General features: G+C 39.5%; 1 protein-coding gene across 4 annotated transcripts in view; it reads left to right on the forward strand.

Moving 5' to 3' along the window:
• Positions 1 to 544: 544 nt before the first annotated feature.
• The window catches only part of SMAD5 (SMAD family member 5), a 48,023-nt gene continuing 25,547 nt past the window's right edge, over positions 545 to 23,020 (forward strand). Inside the window, exon 1 of one of the 4 annotated variants that reach the window (XM_058540795.1) lies at positions 545 to 662. The gene's annotated coding sequence lies outside the window, so the exon portion shown is untranslated. Of the gene's footprint in view, positions 663 to 1,029; positions 1,399 to 1,445; positions 1,687 to 21,079; positions 21,123 to 23,020 lie in introns of those variants that run through there. The other 3 variants (XM_058540804.1, XM_058540821.1, XM_058540813.1) reach the window with 3 other exon arrangements.

Consider the following 23,020-nt stretch of genomic DNA (forward strand, 5'->3'; position numbering starts at 1 on the left):
CCAAGGTCCTGCAGCGCAAGGGGGTGGGGAACTGCAGAGGCTCCAAGATTTCCACATGGGAGGGGTTTAGGGCTGTATCTAGTAAGAAGCTGTAAGATGTTCCGAAGCTTGTTTTGAAACTACTTTTTCAGAAACAGGATTGTCTTCACTCGGATTTATATTTATATTACAAACCAATAAAAGTAGCAAAGTTGTATCTGAAGATGTTTTCATTTACACTTCATATGACTGAGAAAATCTCCAACTGTCCATATCGAGGACAACGATTTTATTTCATTATAATGTGGGCTGATTTGGTTAGTGGTGACTACTAGTGGCTACTGTGGCGGTGGGAGCAAGTCGACTCCCACTCCCAGGCCTGGCCATTGCACGAGAAGCCTCCCGCTGATCGGAAGCCCTGGCTTGCGGGCGCCGAGCCAAGCGCGGAGGCTTCCTTCAGCCGCCAGAGCGAGACAGACCTTCTCTCCGGCCCGCAGCGGTCACTCGGCCTCTTGCGCGCATGCGCCGACCCCAGCCGCGTCCTCCCCGGCTCCTTCCCTCCCTCATCCGGGTCCTGGGCGAGCGGGCGCCGTGCGTGTGTCCCGCGGCCGAGCTGCTAATAAAGTTGCACTGAGGGGAAGCGCAGCGACGGCGGCGGGAGAGTGCGCCCAGCCCGCCCGGGAGTGAGTGTGGGGCCCCCGGGGCGGGCGGGCGAGCGGGACCGGGGGAAGCGGGCTCTGCCCGGACGCGGCTCGCCCTCAGGCCGCAGCGGCCGGACTCGGGCGGAGGCGGGGGCGTTCGGCCGCGGGCGGAGCGGAAGCCAGCCGGGCCTGCGCGGGGGGAGGTAGGCCGAGTCCGGGCCTGCGGGGTCCGGGCGGCGGGGATGGTGCGGTCCGTCTGGCTGCGGAGGCCTCGCCTGCGGCCGGGGGCTTTCTGAGGCGGGGCCGAGACTGGCCCTCGTCCCATCGCCGCCGGTACGGCCGGGACGGTGGAGGGAGACGTTCGGGACGGCCCCGCGGGAAGCCCCGACCCCCTTCTGTCCAGAGGAGCGGGTGGTTCTGCCTTATCTAAGCCCCACCCTCAATACACACCCCTGGTCGGATCGCCGTACTCGGCGGAGCAGCCTGGTCGGCTGCACTGCAACGCTGTCCAGTGGCTTGATGAAGCCGTGCCGCCGTCGCTTTGTGTTTCAAAGATAAGCATCCGCGCTTATCGGTGGGAATTACATTCTGGGCAGTTGTGACTTGCTCCTGCGCTCAGCTGGTAGTTAGACCTGGTTTCTGCCACTTGATATACCAGTTTTCACCATTGCAAAGATTTCTTCTACTTCGTGTAAACTTCTGCACTGCTGCAAGACTTCCAAGCAGTGTCCGCCTTCGTCATGTTCTGCCCCTGCCCGGGTCCTTCACTTCAGTATCGGTACTCAAATTCAGATTTCAGTCTCTCCCCCTCCCCCTCCTCCTCCCTTTTTCCTCTCTTCCCCTTTCAGCTGCTGTTATTACGTGGAGTTTGGAGCCTAAGCTTTGAAAACTCCCATGTGGCGCCTGTCTTAAGTCGGAGCATGCTCAGTAGCCAAGACAGATTTTGGTTGCAAAAAGAACTGGGGCGAGGATAGTCGGGTATTTGGACGTTTGCCCGCTTCCTAACAGAATGTTCCAATTCTGATTTTGATGGTATTGGAGAATGGAGCTGTAGGCCAGCCTGGAGGTGAGGAATGCCTGGACACCGTGGGCCAGATCTCTGTCTTGATTGTAGAGACATTGTTTCCTGACCAGCTGGAGGTCTAGAGAGGAGGGGAAAAAAAAAAAGCATTCCTGGCTGCTTGTGCGTTTAAATGGGTGTGGTGCTAAGTATATCTTGTTTACCTTATCTTTCTGTGGAAAAAGTTTTGAAGTCTGGTTGGGTTTGTCACATCATGCCTGTTGCCTAGCACTAGCAAAAGTGTGCTTATCTAGCAACAAAGACTAGATAGGTGGAGGTTGTGGCTTGGACTCGCAGAAGTGGAGAGGAAAGAGCCCTTGAGTTGATGTTTTTTAAAAATTCTTTTTAAAATTCTTTTTTTAAACTAGTTTGCTTGAATTTCCTTAGAGTACCTGAATTGCCCAGAGTGAATTAGTTTTTAATTTTAATTGGAAAGGTGAAAGGTTGAAAACCTTAGTCCCAGTATAGTAACATTCCAAGTAGTTTAAAATTTCTGCTAGATACCAACGCGGTAGTGTCTGTTGTGGGGAAAACAATACCTAGACATAATGTGACAGTTTCACATTTATTGTTGTGAAATTAGTGTGTTCCAAATTCAGTAAGTAAGGAATTATTTATAGATCTGAACGAATTATTTTATATTCTTTCTTTTACTCCTTCTTTAGTAATTCTTTTTCCTCTAAAATGAACTGGGAGATTACAAGAATACAAACAACTCGTAAGAGACAGGTTAACAAAATGTAACCTTCGTAAAAGTTGCACATACTGTGTTTAGATTTTTTAAATTTAACTTTTGTTTGATTGTTTGCATGATTGTCTATACACTCTTCCTTTCCTTCCCTCTTTTCATTGCTGCTCCTTGGTCAGAGTGCCTTTCCTTTTCACAAAGCTGCTATGGCATAAACTTGACCTGTTTATCTTTGTTACAAAAATCCGTTTGTCTTTTATGCTTCCATTTCTTTCAGATCATAGCTGAAATTGGCAGTAAAAGTTAGAGGAACTTTCTCAACTTACTTTCCTCTTAGATTTTAAATGCATCCGTATGATATGGTCCAGTTAAAAGGAGGAAGAGAGCAGTAAACTGGAAAAGAAAAGAGTAAAATATTTTTCTAGATTCTGTGCAGATTTGGTGGTATTATTTACTTGTCTGGTTCATTGTAGTAGGCGCCACAGAAATGGGTAGATTGATATGTGTTGCATTTTTTCCCCCTCTGGCAAAGTCAGCTATTAATTTCAGTGGGAGACTGGCAGAATGTTGTTACTAATGAGGTTTGAATCAGATTGTTGTTTACTGTTGGTTATGTAACATGTTGCTGGGAGTATTATTAAAAGTTGCCTTCTGTAGCAAGGTAGAGGCAAGTAAATTCTGCTTACCCCCCTTGACTGGGTTTTAATTCTTGGCTGAACCTGAAGGCACATTAGACTATAACCATAATTATACCTGGGCAGCCTGTTTCCTGTTTTCATCGTGAACCCAAACATTATGATTTGCAGTGATGATCTTTTTTGTCCTTTGCTTTAAACAGAGGCAATATGTTTTCTCTCTACTGAAAACAGATTTGTAACTTGGTCAAATCAAAGATACTGGCTTAGTGTTTTGAAGACTTGGCAGTAAAATAGCAGTTTTTCATGTCTTAGTAACTTAAGTTGAAATGCTCTCTAAAAGAAATCTATTTCACACATTTGTTTGATTGTGTTTTATGTAAATTTTAATGTTACCGATAGTTTGTAGAGTCTTTGAATTAAGAAAGCCGTTTTTGTTTATGACTTATCAGTGTTTATCATTACCAGATGTATATGTTGGTTTAGGCAGTGAGCCATACTATTTGGGTGAATTTCGGAGCTGACTTGAGTACACTTTAGGATATAGCTGCCTTTATTTTCCTGGTTTATCAGTCTTCCCCATTCTTTTTACTTCTAGAGGGTCTACATTCCTTGCCTTTTTTTGTGTTTCATACTAAGCACTAAAAAGAAGCCAAAATAGTTTATTTTTTCAAATGTTACAGGCGTCTTATATCTTGTGAGTTTGCCAGTCTGCTCATCAGGTCAAAGACGTTGGAGATTTCTTTTTATAAGGGACGTTAGCAGCCTGAAGGATGATTCTGATCTCCACCAGCCTGGATATTCTGGAGAAAAAAGTGTCTGGGAGGGTAGGACCCAAGAAGGCTGCCCAGAGATAGGATGCTTTCCCCACCTAAGATGATGAGGAATGACTCCAGGAAGCCTATCTATCTCTTTTTACACCTTGTTTTCCACTTTCAAGGTTACAGGATAATAGTAATAGAAATTTTTGGTGCTGGATTATCCAGTTCATTGCTATTGTCTAGAACTCTGAATCTGAGAGGTATGTTTATTAGTTGGAAAGTTAAGATATAGAATTCTTTTTGAAGAATTATTAAAAGCTAGATTATTGTTAGGACCAGCTAGTTTCCCGGTCTCATAGGTCGCCTTCATATTCTAACACATTTTATTGTTTTATAACTTTGAAAACATGGGGTAATTACAAGAGTTGTTAGGTTTTTCATAAATAATCAGCTGGTTTGGGGGTCTTTAGTTTTGATTTTTTTTTGCCTTGGGCAGTTAGGGGGGGCAGATTTTTGGCCCCATTCTAGTGGAGAAGTGGTTTCAGTGACTTTTCTTCCTGCTTTTACTGTATTCCTAACTTGGTTGTGATAATATTTTAGAAGAAAAATTCTTTGTTAGGCAGTTTATGTGTGATACTGTAATTGTAATTCACCTTTGGAAACTAGTTGTACATTTTGTAAATAGATTTTGCCCTTGAATTCTTTGGTACAGCAGTCTCTGCCTATAATGTATATATGATTTACAGACTGGTATACTCTATGGAAATTTGAAAATGGTTTGATCTGTTGTGTGATATTAATTGGATTTTTCCATATGATTTCCATATATGTTGTTTTGTTATTACTGAAAATAATAGTAAGAAAATAACTAGTGTCACCTCCCCACCTTATTCTGAGCATGGCAACTAGAGTTCTGAGACTCTTCAGATTTTTTTTTTTTTTTTGGCGAGGAAGATCAGCCCTGAGCTAACATCCATGCTAATCCTCCTCTTTTTGCTGAGGAAGACCGGCTCTGAGCTAACATCTTTTTTTTTTTTTTTTAATAATTTTATTTATTTATTTTTTCCCCCAAAGCCCCAGTAGATAGTTGTATGTCATAACTGCACATCCTTCTAGTTGCTGTATGTGGGACGCGGCCTCAGCATGGCCGGAGAAGCGGTGCGTTGGTGTGCGCCTGGTATCCGAACCCGGACCGCCAGCAGCGGAGCGCACGCACTTAACCGCTAAGCCACAGGGCTGGCCTCTGAGCTAACATCTGTTGCCAATCCTCCTCCTTTTTTTTTTCCCTAAAGCCCCAGTAGATAGTTGTATGTCGTAGTTGCACATTCTTCTAGTTGCTGTATATGGGACGCGGCCTCAGCATGGCTGGACAAGCGGTGCGTCGGTGCGCGCCTGGGATCCGAACCCCGGGCCGCCAGTAGCGGAGCGCGCAGTTAAACGCTAAGCCAAGGGGCCGGCCCCTGAGACTCTTCAGATTTAACTATGATCTCAGAATATGGCTGGTGCTTTCAAGGCAAGTTTTGTTTTGTTCAGTTTTGTTTTCATGATGTGTTAGGAGCTGCCTAGCATCCTATCTGGTAGCTGTATAACTTGAGATCTAGTTATTCTGGTTTGTGTGTTCCAGGAAAAGGGGGCACTGCAGAAATATTTCAAAGCTGGTCTTTTGTTTTCTTTACCATTATTCACATCTTTCTGCTCATTTAAGTGAGTGCCTACTTAACTCTCTGGTCATTTCCAGTCTTTGGAGTTGAAGGTGTAAATTAAATGAATGATGACTAGAGCTGAATGGTGACTAGAACCATATTTGCTCTCTTTTCTTCTAAGTAGGTGACTTGAACTCTGGGCTGCACATGAGATATCTGGAGAACATCTTCATAAAGCACTGGAATACATGTGTACACAAATTAGCACTTTGTGCTCCAGAGACACATTTTGTAATGTGTAATGATTTGGTATCTGCCCTTGACGATTTTATAATTTAAAGGAAAGCACTATAAAGATTGACCAGCTCTGTGTCTGTTCCTGTGCCTACAAGCCTATACAGGTATACTCGAACACATCTGGTAGCAATGTAGGAAATCTTGCAGGCTCTGTGGGGGTGAGTGATACATCTAGATCTGGCTCTGCTTAATTAGAGGATTTAGAGGAGCAGGTGAAGTTTAAAGAGTGATTAAAAACTGGGAAACAAAAGTCTGGATTTGGGAGATAAAAAAGTATAGACTTGTGTGGGCACAGATAGAGACTAGGCAAGAAGATTATGCTGTGAGAAGTGTCAGGGATCATGAGTTCAGCTCCTGAATGGCTTTGAAAAGTTCCATGAGAACTTTTGACGTCTTTGGAAATTGGGAGCCACAATTGGGAAAAGTGGTGATTTAAGTGTTTCTCTAGGAAAATGATTTTAGTGTCCATGTGATTGTACCCCTCTTCCTCCTACATGTTCCCATAAAGAATAGGATTTCTGAATCTAGGAGAGCTTGTGGGCATACTTGCTCTTGGTTTCTTTCTCTTCTCTGCCTGCACTCATGGATGTAGCTTACATGTTTTGTAGTAATTGTATACCTGAATCTAGGATTGCTTTGACAGTGGTGGTGGGTGTCTACTCTTGCTGATAATTGGTGACTACTATTGATATTAAATCTTTTTAAAGCTCTTTTTAAAGCTTTACCGCCTACTACCCATAAGTAAGTTACCCTTGGATATATATAGAGAAATGAGTTTTTTCCATTGCTGGTGTTCGATACTAAGGGCCCTGGTTCTCAAACTTCCTGCATAACCTGGGACTCTTGTGAAAATGTGAGGAGGTAGGAAGGGCCCTACGCTCAAACCTAATGAATCTGAATTATGTGGATGGTTATGAGGAATTTGTTTCTTTAAACCCCCCATCTGTAATTCTTTTGTACAGGTTTGGCTGAGATGATGGTCGGTTGTGACCCATATGGGCATTTATCAACTCTCCTGAGTTGATGTGCTCAGGAGATTTCGTTTTGGCTAAGTGTTGGGTGAAATTTTTGGATTGGTTTGCTTGCCTTTTATTTTGGATTGGAGCAATTAGAGAGATCTTGGAGCAGAAAGTGAAGGAGCTGTTCCTGTGAATTTACCTCTGAAGTCTGGGCATGAACAGTGTGTGTCTATGTGTCTGTCTCTCTGGGGGTGAGTATTGAGGGTGTTTATAGGAGTTGGTCAGGAGGTCCTACTTAGGTAACTTAAGGTAAGAACAGGACCTTTGGGTTCTTGATATTAGCATGACTTCATTTGAAAAGGAAGCCTGGTGAAGCTTAACAATGTTTTATTTATACATTTAATGTATGTAAAATGTAACTCCTGATCTTCCTTTAGCTTCCCTGTTAGCCTTCCCCAAGTCAGTTGATGACAAATCCCATTCCTCCAGTAGCCTAGGCTGGCACTTTGGCATCGTTGTTGACTCATCTTTTCTCACAGTCCCCATATGTCTTCCATCAGGAAACCTATTGCCTCCCAAAATATATGTGAAATTGTCTGCTTCTCACCACCATACTGCTATCATCCCGGTCTAAACCATCATCATCTCTCACCTAAATTACTGCAACTCTGAGCTGGTCTGCCCTGCTTTTACCCTTGCTCCACGCCCCGCACCTCCTCCATCCCCATTTATTCTCAACACATCAGCCAGAGTAATTCTTTAATGATATAAGTCAGAAAATGTTACGTCTCCACTCAGAGCTCTCAGATGGGTCCACATTTTACATAAAAGCCAAAGCCCAATCATATCAAGCATACCCAATCACACTTTCTTACCTATTTGACCTCATTCCTTATTTTCCCTTCCTTGTTCACTTTATTCTCAGGCTGTATTGATCTTGCAGTTCCTTCAGTGTGCCAGGCATGTTCCCACCTCAGGATCTTTGCATTGCCTGTTGCCTTTTCCTGTAATGATTTTCCCCTAGATAACTACCTGATCACTCTATTTCCTTAAAGTTTTGACTCATTTGGCACCTTTCAGTGAGGCCCAGCCCAGCCACCCTATTTAAAATTACACCTCTCCCCATAGCACCCTCCATCCACCTTCCTCTGCTTTATTTTTCTCCATAGTGCTTTTCACCTAACAAACTATACTATATCACTTATTTATTGTATTTTGTCTGTCTCTCTGCACTGGAATGTAAACTACATGAGGACAAGGGTTTTGGTCTTCTTTATTCACTTCTATATTCCCAGCTCCTAGAATGCTATCTCAATAAATATACTTTTGAATGAATAACTTGAATGAATGTAACAAGTTCTCTGAATATGCTTAGTACTCCTTCTTAAAGATTAGATTCTAGTAATAATAACAAATTGGTTAATAAAGTGAAGGAGGTGAACATAGTATTGGATTAGAGATTGGGGAAAACCTACTTTATATAGGGTTATGGGGTGATCAGGGAAAGTCTCTAGGATAATAGCTAAAGCTGAAGCCTGGATGGTTAGAGAGCTAGAAATTAGTGCTTGGAGCTTGAGAAAAGTGCTCCAGGCAGAGAATGGCGTTAGTAAAATGTCTGAGGTACAAAAGACATTTCGGTACAAGGAGAAAAATGCTTTTGAAAAATGAATTCTTACTAACATTTATTGGGAGCAGAAAGTATTTGCTCCTAATGTCTGATTTTTCTTAAATTTCAGCCTCCAAATTTGTATAACCCTAAATATGTTGGAGAGAATTCTTTTGAAATATGAATGACTCTTGTAATGTAAAATCCTCTCTTTAGTAAGGATTTTAATATGGCTGAGGTACAGCTGCACTTTGGTTTTAAAATCTGTTTTTTTCTCCTGACTATACAAGAAATATGTTTATTTTATTTATTTATTTTTTTACATCAAATATAAATATATATTTTTTGTGTGTGTGAGGAAGATCAGCCCTCAGCTAACATCTGTGCTAATCTTCTTTTTGCTGAGGAAGACCTGCTCTGAGCTAACATCCATTGCCAATCCTCCTCCTTTTTTTTCCCCCAAAACCCCCCAATAGATAGTTGTACGTCATAGTTGCACATCCTGCTAGTTGCTGTATGTGGGACGCGGCCTCAGCATGGCCGGAGAAGCGGTGCGTGGGTGCGCCCCCGGGATCCGAACCTGGGCCGCCAGTAGCGGAGCCTGTGCACTTAACCACCAAGCCACAGGGCCGGCCCCGAAATATGTTTATTTTAAGAAGTACAGAATTGTATGAAGCAGAAAATGAAGAGTAACCCTAACCCCACGCCACCCCCACAGCTGATATCCTTTCAAAAGCTCTTTATGCACATTCTCTTTCATTCATTAAACAAGTTTTATTGAGCATATGTATCCCTAGGCTTACAGTGATGGGTGAAAACGGATATGGCTCCTCTCCTTTATATTCTTGCAGAATTTACATTCTTGTGGGGTTAGACAGATAAATGTAAAAATATAAGTATGTTAAGTGCTACAAAGTAGTGGTATGTGAAGCAGTAAGAGTGTATAATAGGGGAATTTCACCAAGGCAGGGTGGTCTGGGAAGGCTTCCCTGGAGAAGGAGTGCTTGAGCTGAAATAGAAGGAAGGTGTGTGTGTGTGTGTGTGTGCGCGCGCGCGTGATGTTTTGTAATGTGATAGATTCTTTTGTAATGCATGATAGCTCTTAATTTGATGAGGTTTTCGTTTATGGCTGAGGTACCACTGTATTTCTTTGGATTTCTGAGGTACTGTTATGTGTTATTGTTCAGTCAATAGTTGCAGTTTTTTCGGAAGAATTTCAGGAAACCTAACACACACAGGGATTTCTAAATATTATCCTGGTTTTCTTTCTAGCTCTGAGGTCATTTCTCTAAGAAGTGACAAAACACATCAATGAAAGGGTCCTCTAATCAGATCTTCATAAGCCAGAGGTAAACTATAAAAGGCCAAGGTAATGGCAGATAATATTCATAGTTACTTTCGCTTAGTTCTGATATAAGAAGTAGCACACATTCCTGTTTGCTCAATTACTGGCCTTCTGTGCTTGCTATACTTATTTTTTATTCTGTTTTAATGCCGTATCTCGGTTGGCTATCATATGGAAATAAATCTAGAGTAAAACTAAGTGATGTGATAAACAGCATATGAAGCTCTTCATAGTACCTTCTATGTTTTGCCCTTACTCTTTAAGATCTTTGAGATTACAGATAGTGTCTTTTAAGCCTGAATTCCTAGCACAAAGTATTCCTGGCTTATTAGGTACCCAATAAATTTTGAATAAATCAAATATCTACTCTCATAGATTCAACTCTCACTTCTATTCATATGATCTTCCAAATCTGCATTTTCATTCTTTCTCTCTTGAGGTTTAATTTCACTTCATTTAATTTGCTTCCTTATACCCCTCGACTGTCACCTTCTTGGCTCAGCTTGGCTATAACTAAAATTCTCCTTTTTAGGTAAGTGGTGTCTTTATTCTTTGAGCTTTTAAACCTTGACCTTTCTTGCTTGCACCTGTTTCTGTTTTAGGTGGTCACCAAGTTCTTTTGATTATTTGTTAGTAATGTCCCTCATATCTCTTCCTTTTCTATCTCTACTACCATCACTCCCTTGATCTGTGTACCACCGCCATGGTGTGTCTTCCTCTCATAGTTGGATTACCACCATGTTTTCCATCTACGCTCTCTGTCCTCCACCCCTTAAGTTTTTTACTTGGTCACGTGCTGTTGCCGTTCTTGTCTTCTTGAAATGCCTCTTTGAACATAACTTTCTGCTTAGATAGAACTCTACACTGCATGTAGGATTACTTCTAGCAGACTGACTCCTTAGCCTTGTCTTCAGTCTTTCCCTGTTTGGTGTTCATTCTGTCGTAGTACCTTTCCCTTTTGCTTCACAGACTGGCTGTCTCCTCCCAGCCTCTCCTGCCTCATTTGGCTTAATGATACTTGGTGTTCCTTGTTCTTGTCCTTTATTACCAACTGGACTGAGGTATAGATTGTCATATTCCTATTTGTATCTTGTGATAGTTGCTCCCAAAATTTGTGCTCATATGATGAGCAGTTATCCACTCCTCATCCTTAAGGCTTTTTATTCACCTAGGTATAGTGTGTGTGTGTTTGAAGGGGAACAGGGAGTCTGTCAGAGCTAGGTTTTTTGTAGACTTGGCTGAGCCCTCCACGCTTTGTCTGTCACTAGCCATTTGCAGCACAGTTAATGCTGCCTTCAGCAATTTATTCACAAGAATATAATCTTTTCACCTTTTTCCTCCCCTGTTTTCCAGTTATATTGTGGTAATTCCTCTTCTTTTTTGTCTATTTATGGTCCGCCTAAATAGATCTAATTTTAAAAATGTTTGATCACTAAATTTCATTATATTCACTCAAACTGCAGTATTGATGAGAATTGATTGACCTACCTTACACAGACTGGCCTGTGTATTTCCTATTGGAATTTTAGATTTTGGAGGATTCTCTGGTCTTTAAGCTAGAAATAGAAATTCTCTGAAAGATATCTTGGGAACTGTTCAGTTTAGTTTGTGTGTTGTGTTTTATTAAGTTCTGGGTTAGCCCACTAGGCATTATTGTAACAAGACTTGGCTTTTAAGAAAAAGGCTTACTTTGACATTTAGCATTCTAAAAGGTTGGTTTAGTATGGCCTCAGTAAAAACAAAAAAGAGAAAGCAGAATTTGTCTTCTGTCCCTGATTATGCTATTGAAATAAGGCTTTAACATTTATAAATAATAAATGTTTTGAAATAGCATCTTATGGAGGCTTATTGCAAAAGGAAATAATTCTATGATTTAAGTTCCTTGAAGTCTAGTGATTTTTTTTGGTTTTTTTAGAAACTGAATATATCACCTTTAAAAAATAATAACAAATATATGTTATTCCCAGTGGTGTACTTTAGGACAGCTTTAATGTGTTAGGTGGCCCAGGATGAGGATGGCAGAAGCACAAATAGAATCTGCTCAGAAGCCAGATTTTCTTGTAGGGCATTGTCTTACCAATCTGGGCTGTCAAATACATCTATACGTCTTCCCTTCTACTTAGAAGAGAGAGAGGTAAGCAAGCCCTGGAGCACGTGAAAGTACTAAAGATACAAGTTACATACTCTGTGCTAGTTGGGTTCTTTTGGAGATAGAAGAAAAGTTCATTTTCATTAGGTAGTTTATACATCATTAGGTAGTAGCTAAGCTTTTCCAAAATCAACACTGAGGAATGTGGAAGAAGCCATGAGGGGTGGAGAAAGAGGAGGCAAGAAAGGAGAAGAGTCAAAGGAATGGAAACAAGAGAAAGGAGAGCAATAGATACTGGTGGGAAGTGATGGGGAACATCAGAAAGGACTTTGGTAGAGGAGAAGAGAAAAAGCTGCCTTATTTCTTCTAAAATGTGCATTTTTTTCACCCCATAACGTCTCTGAAATTGGGTTGTGTCTTACAATTGATGGCATCTGGGTATTGGTTTTCGCTGGTGGCAGTTTTGATGTAGTTGTCGTTACATGTGCCTGAACTCTGCCTTTGCTGTTTATGTTGCTATCATTTCTTCCAATTATACCCTCTGGGAAGATCAAGCAAGCACCAGTATCAAAACTTGCAAGGTGGGTGTCAGTGGCTTGAATGACAGTCCTGGAGCAATATTGGAACACTTTTCAGACCTACAGTCTTGATGGAAGAAGGATGATATTGTGAAGAAAAATTTGAAGTTATAAGAAAGCATTGTGTGATTAATTTGTAGCTTTTCCTTCCTTCTAGGTTCATAAAATAATGGTGCCTCTTAAGTAGATGGCTTTGTATATTTGTTGAAATAAAGTAGTCCAGCTGTATATTTAAAATCCTCATCCTGATGCCAAAATTTTTGTGATTATTACAACAATAATAACTACAGTTCCTCTTTACTGAGCATGCACTATGCCAGGCACTGAGTTAAGTATTTATCTCATTTAATTCTCAGAACTGGTATTCATTATACAAAATAGGAAAAATGGAGATTAAGGTGTAAGTGTTAGATCCAGGATTTGAACCCAAGTTCATTAGACTTCAAATCTGGTGTTTTTATGTGTTAAAATACATATTTTACTATCCCTGTGTAGATTAGCCTTATTGTATATTTCTAGCCAGTTCTCTTGTTCTACCACCTATGTTCCAACAAGCTCAACTGTGGTATTTCCTCATCCTGGTAGATAAAAAGTCTGATTTTGTGTCTTTACTCGCAATAGCTTTTATGCCTAAGATATAGCTACTTCATGCTTCTTGTCTCCCTCCACTCCCTTCCCCAAAGGGCCGTTCCCTGAATTTCTTTTAGCACCCTGTACACCCTTAGGGCATCTGCCATTCTCCATTGTCTGTTGTAGATAGGTATGGGCACATCTTAGTTGTTTATTAATTTGTAATTCTTTAAAGTTAAGGTCTGGACCTGATTTATCTTTTAATCCTTTAGCATCTCACTTAGTAGCTTGCCCTTTTTAGGTACACTCAGTGAATATGTGTTGTATAAATACTACGTTAAGTCTGAGATTAAGTTTAGCACTGGTTATATGTATTTTACCTTAGTAGACCCCGAAAACATTGTAGAAAGGGAGTACAGAGGACCAAATTTAATCTGTAACCTCTACATACTGAAGTTACTGAGTGAAGCTTTTGGGACTTTTCTCTATTACTAGGAGAAGTTTAGAGGTAATGTAGAGAAGTATCATGGATGGTTGTGTACACAATCAGCTGATTGAATTGAGGATGGCTGTTCTCAGTGTTTCTAAATTCGTTTTATTTCTTTCTTTCTTTCTTTCTTTAATGAGGAAGATCAGCCCTGAGCTAACATCCATGCTAATCCTCCTCTGTTTTCTGAGGAAGACCAGCTCTGAGCTAACATCTATTGCCAGTCCTCGTTTTTTTCCCCAAAGCCCCAGTAGGTCGTTGTATGTCATAGTTGCACATCCTTCTAGTTGCTGTATGTCGGACGTGGCCTCAGCGTGGCCGGAGAAGTGGTGCATCGGTGCGCGCCCGGGATCTGAACCTGGGTGCGCACTTAACTGCTAAGCCACGGGGCCGGCCCCTAAATTCGTTTTATTTAATGAAAGGTAAAAGTCATGAAAAATTGAACTATGTATTTTTTTTTTTGCTGAGGAAGATTTGCTCTGTGCTACCATCTGATGCCAGTCTTCCTCTTTTCTTGCTTGAGGAAGATTAGCCCTGAGCTAACATCTAGCCAGTCTTCCTATATTTTGTATGTTGGTTGCTGCCACAGCATGGCTGACAAGTGGTGTAGGTCCACGCCTGGGATCTGAACCTGCGAACCCGGGCCGCTGAAGTGGAGTGCGCCAAACTCAACCACTACGCCATGGGGCTGGCCCCTGAACTAACTTTTTTTTTTTTTTTTTTTTTTTTTGTGAGGAGATCAGCCCTGTGCTAACATCCGCCAATCCTCCTCTTTTTTTGCTGAGGAAGACGGCCCTGGGCTAACATCTGTGCCCATCTTCCTCCACTTTATATGGGACGCCGCCACAGCATGGCTTGCCAAGCAGTGCGTCGGTGCGCGCCCGGGATCCGAACCAGCGAACCCCAGGCCGCCGCAGCGGAGCGCGCGCACTCAACCGCTTGCGCCACCGGGCCGGCCCCTGAACTAACTTTTTAATGAGGTTCAAAATTAAACCTTTTGGTTACTAGAAAACCTAATCATACTCTTATTTTCAAAGATATTGCAAGTTCATATTGGATGTGCTAATACATGGAAATCAGAAAAAGGATAATATCTTACTCTTTTTTTTTGTATACATAATGTGAAATTCTTTCATAACCAAGGACTTATGTGGGGGTAGTAAAATAAATCTATTGCTATATCCCAAACACTCTAATACTTGTATTTTGACTTGTGGACCAAGGTGTTATTTTGAATATGATATGTTATACAGAAAAGATTACAGAAAATTGATCTGTCATATGGGTACTATAAAACAGTTTTAATCCCACCATAACAATTTCATTTAGAAATCTAAATGTTAAATATTAAGAAAGTGGATGAGTGAAATATGGTTGGGCCATTAAAAGCATATATATATGGCGTATTCTTTTTGTGTTAAATGGAGAATGCAGAATACCAAGTAGTGTCATGGTATACCCACAATCATGGCCAGACTATACAGATGCAGAGATTAAAAATACTACAAGAAAGTAAGTATACCAAATGTTAGTGAAGTGCTTGTGGGTATGCATATTTTATAATTGGAAATTTTATATTAGATAAAAGTGTTTTTAAAAAAGTAGTGCATTGCCTCATCATTTCTGGGATGATTATGTTCTAGTGATAAGTGTGGCAAAAACATCCTAATGATAATTAAAAAGGCTTTGGAGTAAGGCTGCCATAAATTGAAACTTTTATACAATAGGAGTAAACACTTAGTTGTTTCATACCTACCCACTGACTTAGCTCAACTGAGAGGAGAGTAGGTTAAAGTAGATAAAGAAGTTGATGAGATATATTAAGTGGTGTAAAAAAATCAGTTTGAAAATGAGCACATTGAACTGGATTATCCTTGGTCTCTGAAACTATATGATCTTAATTTTTGATAACATGTAACAATTTGAATGTTTTGGAGAAGTCAAAGAGATATGGAGAACCCTAGGGAAGAAGATTCCTTGGCAGGAGGCTTTCTCTGTAGGAGACAGTTTGTACAGTGGTTAGGAGTATGGGTTCTGGAGCTGGGCTGCCAGGGTTCAATTCCTGGCTCTATTTCTTCCTATCTATGTAAATAAGCAAATTACATTTAATTTCTCTTTGCCTGTTTTCTCATCTGTAAAAGGAGAATAATGGAATTTACCTCATTTGGCTGTTTTGAGATTTTAATAATTTTTGGTCTATAAATGTAAGGTCCTTAGTAGTGCTTGGCATAGTGAGTGTTTAATAAATGTTAGTGGTATGATTATTTTCATCATCATCATCATCAAAGCAATATTATTATCTTTGCTTTAGCAATTGATTTTGTAGAAAGGAAGCTGTTGAAATCCTTGAAATAGCTATATTCTTTCAAGAAAGTCAAATATCCAAAAGTCTACCTCTGTAAGTAATTTTTCAAGATTATTGATTCACTTTTGCGTCTTCAGTCAGTAACAGTGCAACCGTGTTCTGTTCTTTCTGTAGAGGATTTCTAGCACAGCGCAGTAACAGAGGTTCATAATAACAACTAAGTCATCAAGAAAAGCTCATGCTACATTTAGGTCTTTGTGAACTAATGATAATTGGTTCAGGAGAAAGCCCATTTAAAATGAAACCACTTAAAATGCAGACCGATATTTCATACTAAATTGTGAATAAAAGGTCTGATTGGGACTTTATCTTGAAAAATTAAAATTTTGGAAAAACATTGGATTATAATGGTAAACATGCATTAATTCTTATAATGAACAAAGAATGAATCAAGTATGAATGGATAGGTTTAATTTTTCTCACAAAATAATTTAGTAGCATGATACTACATCCTTCATGTTTGACATTTGTGGCACTAACATTAAGAGAATTTTTATTTTTTTTTCAAAAATGTCTGTTAGAAAATATATATCAGTTTTCCCAAGGAGCTCTGTTAATCCTTTGATAGTCAAGTTATTCTTTCTCCGCAAATAGGCTTGCTTACTGATTTTACTATAAAAGTGGTGAATTCCCCAACTTTAGTGTTCCTCACCAATGCAAACCCACTACAGGAGTACTTGCCATCCATCTGGGCCATATTGTATCACTCCCATGGAGTCTTGGAGGCAAAGGGAACTGCAAATCTGATGCTTATGCTGTTTGCTGTGCCGTGAGTAATAAAAGTCCTTTGTCTCTGACCCAGGAGTCTCATGTCCTTTGTCAGCATCCATGAAACAGTAACACACTACTGTATTTGACATCAAGTGGATTCTGACTCCTAGTGACCCTGTGTACAGCAGAATGGAACCCTCCCCAGTCTTTTTGAGCCGTGCTATTCATACGGTTTTCATGGCCAGATCCTTCTTCCTAGTCTTTCTTAGTCTGGAAGTTCTGCTGAAAGCTGTCCTGCATGGGTGACCCTACTGGTATTTGAAATACTGGTGGCATAGCTTTCAGTAGCTGCCCCAGTGTGACAGCCAACAGACGGGTAGACTGGGTCGTGTGGTTCCCTGACTGGGAAATGAACCCCGGCCACAGTGGTCAAAGTGGTGAATCTTAACCACTAGACCAGCAGGGCTGAATTGTAGAGTAGTATGGTAAAATTAAATCCTAGATCCTACATTGTTTGCCATCATTTTAATAAACTTTGTGAAATCTTGCAGTTTCACTTGTGGTTTATAAGCCATTATGGTGAGGAAGAAGCTAGTGAATGGGAACTAATTTTATAAGTGATCAGTTCACTAGTAAATTTTTAAGAGATTTTCTTATATTGAAGTATATGTTATAATAAAGTATTTTCTATCCAAATCTTGTGTGTATAGCTCATTGAACTTTTACATATGTGTACATCTGTGTCATCACCCAAATCAAGATATAGAAAATTTCTAGCTGCCCAGAAGGCTCTCTCTTATCCCATCTTAGTAACATTCTTGCCTCTGATGCCGTTGGTTAGTTTTGCCTGTTTTTGAATGTCATATAGATGGAATGATGTAATGTGTAATCTTTTGTGTCTGACCTCTTCAGTGTTATATCTATGAGATTCATCCCTATTTACATGTGTTAGTTCTTTTTTATTGCTGTGAAGTATTCCATTGTGTGAATTTATTAATATCATTTATTTACCCACTCCACTGTTGATGGGTATTTGGGTTATTTCCAATTTGAAACTATTACAAATAAAGTTGCTGTGAACATGTACTTGCCTTTTGGTGGACATAGCACTTGTTTTTGTTGGATATATACCTAGTAATGGAATTGCTGGGTCATAGAGATCTATAGTTTAGCATTAGTAGGTAATGTGAAACAATTTTCCAAAGTGATTGGGCTAATTTATATTCCTTCTAGCAATATGTAAGAGTTCCAGTTGTTCTGTATTGTCATGAACATTTACTCTTATTTTTTTTCAAGTCTAGCTATTCTGGTAGATAGGGAGTGATATTTCACTGTTTTCTTTCTAAAAAATTTCTCTGATAATTAATGATGTTGAGCCCATTTTACCATCTCATGGCCACTTTGATATCTTTTGTGGGATGGCTAATCAGATCTTTTGCTTATTCACTAGTGAATTTTTATGATGAATTTTGCTCCCTTTTTAACTTGGTAAATTGAGATTTAGATAATGAGTATTTGGATTACTTGCACATACCACTTATGCAGTTTGGAAAGTTATAAAACATTTTTAGAAAGAATTCCATTAAACATGTTTAAAATTTTTAAGCATTCTATATTTGAAGAGTTTAATGTAAGGTTTGTCCCGACCCCTTTCCCAGTGCTAGTTTTAAGAAAACTCTAATTTTGAGTCTTCGGTTTTTGGAATCTGACACCTATTATTCTTTCTGAAGCCAATCTCTTGAAGTCTAACTAATGACATCCCCTTTCACCAAAGTCATTGGCCTTTTCTTTGTTCATATCCTCTTTAAAGTCTCCCTTGTGTTTAATCTTCTACAATACCATTGTATCTAGTTCTGAGATCCTGGTTTTTTGTTTTTTTTTTTAAATTTTTTTTCTATTTATGTTAACACAGCGGATTTATTACATTTTCTTTAAAGATTTTATTTATTTATTTTTCCCCCCAAAGCCCCAGTAGATAGTTGTACATCATAGTTGCACAGCCTTCTAGTTGCTGTATGTGGGACGCGGCCTCAGCATGGCCGGAGATGCGGCGCGTCGGTGCGCGCCTGGGATCCGAACCCGGGCTGCCAGCAGCGGAGCACAAGCACTTAACCGCTAAGCCACAGGGCCGGCCCTAAGATCCTGGTTTTAACAATACTTTATTAGTAACTCTTTCTCCTCCTTCCTACCAGTGTATGTTCCCTAATATTCAGGTGTTTACTTGCTGCTCTTTTCTTTCTGTTGAAAACCTATTTTTTCTTATTGTTTCAGCTTCTTGTCGAAAATCTTAAATCTGTTTCTCATCTTTTCCTTGCTAAACCTGTATGTCCAGTCATGACCCTTTTCCAGTAGAGTTAACCATCTTCTCTACTGACTAAGCCACTTTCTGAGTGTCCTTAATTCTCTTACGGAATTATCATTATCTTAGTCATCTGAGTTTAAAATTTGAAGTTATCTTTGATTTCAAGGTACAGTTGATAGAAAAATCAATGACATTCCTTAAATACTTCCTTAGGATGTGTTATGGTGTATGGAATAGTGCCAGGTGCCGACAACTTCCTCCTGGAAGGATTTTGTACCTCATTTGGGAATTTAAGATATGTTTTTTTATCAATGTCTTATATTATTAATTAGTTTTTATGGTAAACATTTGGTGACCCATAGCCTTTTTAGGGTGGTGGGGTGGTGAAGGAATTCTTCACAAAAGGGAATGGATTTGAGTTCATCATTAAGGAAGACACAGATGGGCAGAGGTGCAGGGATTTGGGCTGAATCAGAAAGTATGTGTAGTGGTACAGTGGTGGGTATGTTAGATTGGGACTAGATCCAGCCAGTCTTTTAAGTGTTGACTCTTCTTCCTTTGAATACTGATGATCATAATTTATGTTTGAGTAGCACTTTTCAATTTATAAGATGCACACGTATGTATACACACACACATGTACACACATTATTTTATTACTTCAACATTTCGGTGACTTAGGAGCCATCATCCCTCTTTTGCAGAAAAGTTAATAGACTTAGTCATGGTCATATACATAGTAAAGGACAGAATCTGATCCGCTTCTTGTAAGTTTTCATTATACTATGTAAATATTAAAAATTGTGAATTTTTCAAGTTATGAAATATTTAAACACAGAAAAGTAAAAAAAATAACGTATCTGATGATTTGCCAAATTTTCTTCAAATCTAGTTTTAAAAGAAACACAGCTAAAGCTTCTTCCATTCTTTCTTCATCCTTCTTTCCTTCTTTCACCAGAGGCAACCAGTATTCAGTATCCTGAGTTTGGTATATATCATTTCCATGCATACTTTTATTCTCTTACTATATCTGCATATCCATAAATAACATTTTTTGTTTTAAATTTTATACAGTTGCTCTTATAAAGGTAGGTATATTTTTGCAAATTGCTTTTTTTTTTTTAACTCGCTACTTGCTCACTCATTTATTTAATAAATAGGCACTGTTCTAGGTCTAGGGGAATATGATAGTGGATAAGGAGGATGAGGCTACCTGCCTACTAACATTTCAGTGGGGAAGACATATAGTAAATAAGTAAAATCGATAATGTAATATCAGGTTAGGATAAATGCTGTGAAGGAAAATTGAGCAGGATCAGAGGATAGAGAATGATGTGGTAGTGGGATGTGTGCTATTTTATATAAAGTATTCAGGGGAGTCCTTTTTCAGGAGGTAACATTTAAGCAGCTGAATTAATTGAGAGAGTAAGCCATGTTAAGATCTGGGAGAAGAGAATTCCAGGGGAGGGAACATCAAGTGCAAGGTAGAAATGACCTTGGAGCACTTGAGGAATGGAAAGAAGTCAAGTGTGGTTGGGTGCAAAGTCAGCTAGGAGAATGGTAAGAAATGAGTTTGGAGGAGAAGCCAAAGGCCAGATCATCTATATCCTATAAAGTAATGTTAAGGAATTTGGATATGGAGTGTAATGGGAAGCCACTGAATGATTTTTGAGCAGAGGAATGATGAGGTTTGATGTATTTTTAAGATTACTTTTACTCTAGAATTCTGTGTAGTAGAAAAGAATGTAGAAGCTCTTTCTATATTGATATGGGAAGATCTTGAAGATACATTGTTTATACATTCTTCTATACTTCACTCTTTTCTTTTTAGTATACCACTATTTATGTAAAAAAAAGATGATGTATATATTTTTGTGTTTGTGTAAAATTTCTCTGGAAGGACATAAAAGACAAATATAAAAGGGATTACCTGTGAGAAGAGGAACTGATGATGGGGAGAAAAATGGGAAGGAAACTGACTACACTCTTTATACGTCAAGAAAATATTTTTAAATCATACAGAAAGGTGTACACACCTTAAGTATACAGCCAGCTGCATCTTCACAAACAGAGCTCCCCCATATAACCACCCAGAGCGAGAAGCAGAACTTATTAGGATGGCAGAAATCCTCAGGTTCCCTTCTAGTTAATACCCCCACCCTTCCCTACAAAGAGTAGCGCCATCCTGACTTCTAAGAGCATGCATTTGTTTTGTCTGCTTTTTGACCAGCACTGTTAACTCCTATTCACTGTAATTTGTTTTATTTTAGCACTATGCAAGTAATGCATTAATAGTTTCCCTTTGTTAAAAGATTAAAACAGTACTGAAGTATGTGGAACAAATCACGCAGGACCGCTTTCTTTACCGCTTTCTACTGCCTCTCCCGTTCGTGCCTCCCCTCAGAGGTAATTGCGATGAATAATTGCGTATGGAGCCTTCTAGTCCTTGTTCTGTGTTTACATACACAAATAACTTTTCTTTTTTTTCCCTCTTTCGTACGTAATATGGTTAGTACTTAGTAGTAATAGTGATACTAGATTAGTAGTTAACATTTATTAAGCACTTTCTAGTAGTTAACTACTAATCTAAGGTCTGGTCCTTTAAGCCTCTCTCCTTTTGTTTCTCCCTTCCTCAACACGTCTCTCCATTGCTCATACATACTCTATCTCACACACGTGCAGTATCCTCTCTAGCCTCCATTGTATTCCAGGATTACTGAATAAAATCTCAATCGGCCAGGCCTGTCTCCTCTCTATCCTAGGAAATGTTCTATTCATGTCTGCCCACATATTTTTTTGTGTCCCTTTGCCTTTGAAATTTCCCTTCTTGTCTCAGACAACCAAACCATGTCTTTATTCTCTACCCCAGATAGCTTTTATCCTGGGTCCTTGGTGTAGCTACAACTGAGGTCAGCTCTTCTTACAGTTTAGCATGCAACACTTTACACTTTGTGACTTGTTACTAAAAAATGTGCTTTTACTCTCTTGTTATATTTCTTCAGTTTAATGTAGCCAGCTTTGCTTACCTGACAAAACTTATCCTGTGTAGGATTGGGCATATCTATCCATACCTAAGGAATATACCTTCACTTCCTTGTACCCTTTCCTCCATTGTTCCAACCTATTAGTCTGGATAGCCCCTGCTGGTTGATCAGCATCCAGAACAATGCCTGGCACTTAGTAGGCTCTCAGTAAGTATATGTTGAATGAATGAATCCATTGGCTCTTAAGATGAAACCTATTTGGTATGACTTTTTTAAGCTCCATCATGGCTATTCACAGTACGTGGCACATAAGCAATCAATAATTATTTGTTGAATTTAATTGTTTTATTTAACTTGATGTTTACCTAGGTTTTAACTGAGCAAATGTATTCTTTTCTGGAAAGATACCTCCCAATCCAGAATAGTCTTGACGCTAGAATTTGTCAGATACAGAGCTGCAACATTATTTGGCAATTTTAGGCACAAGAAAGGAAGCATCTTTTGTTACTGACATCCTTTTTCCAAACATTACTCCTGGTATTTCACTAGCTGCTCATTGTAGTTGGCTGTGTAATGACTGCAGGGGATTATACCCACTCTTATCAGTGGAGTGCCACTGCACATCACTTCCTCTTGTCATCATCTCCAAGAGCTTCTTAATGGCGCAGAGTGGTGGTCTGCCTGGAGTGGGTTCGTTAACTTAACATGCTTAAAATACCACAGAAGGTGATAGGAATTATAAAATTATGAACTATCCTTTTTGGGGTTAAACTTTGAATTTATTCTCTTTAAATCTATTCAGCATTCTTAGTTTAAAAAATAAATACTTCCCATTTTTCTGGCAATTATGTGTGTTATGACTTATTTGAGGGTTTGGTACATCTTATGACAACCTTTAAAAAAAATTTACATCTAATAATGTGACTTGAATAGTACCAGGGCTTTTGCCTGATTTTATAAGTCTGTGAAACATTTTAAAGAGAATAATAGCCTTAAGGAAGAGCTAGACTTCTCTTAAGACTTTTGTTCAGATCAGGACATATCATGTTCAAAATTGACATAGAGTGTAACGTGCATTTCTGTGAAGAAAAGTACTTCAGAATCAAACTGTAGAAGGCCGTTTGGGGGCTTACTGGCCTGACCAAAGGAAATAAAAGTCTGGAGGCTGTTTTTTTGGATAATGCATAGAAGATAGAGCATCTGGTTTTTGCTTTTGGTTATCATTTGGCATTGCCAGTGAATTATTTGTTCATATTATGAAGAAGGAGGTGAGTGGTCATGGGTCTTGAGAGAAAATTTCTCTTTGTAGACTTAAGTTTT

The sequence above is a fragment of the Diceros bicornis genome, chromosome 1 (genome assembly GCF_020826845.1).
Source record: "Diceros bicornis minor isolate mBicDic1 chromosome 1, mDicBic1.mat.cur, whole genome shotgun sequence".
NCBI classification, from domain to species: Eukaryota; Metazoa; Chordata; class Mammalia; order Perissodactyla; family Rhinocerotidae; genus Diceros; species Diceros bicornis.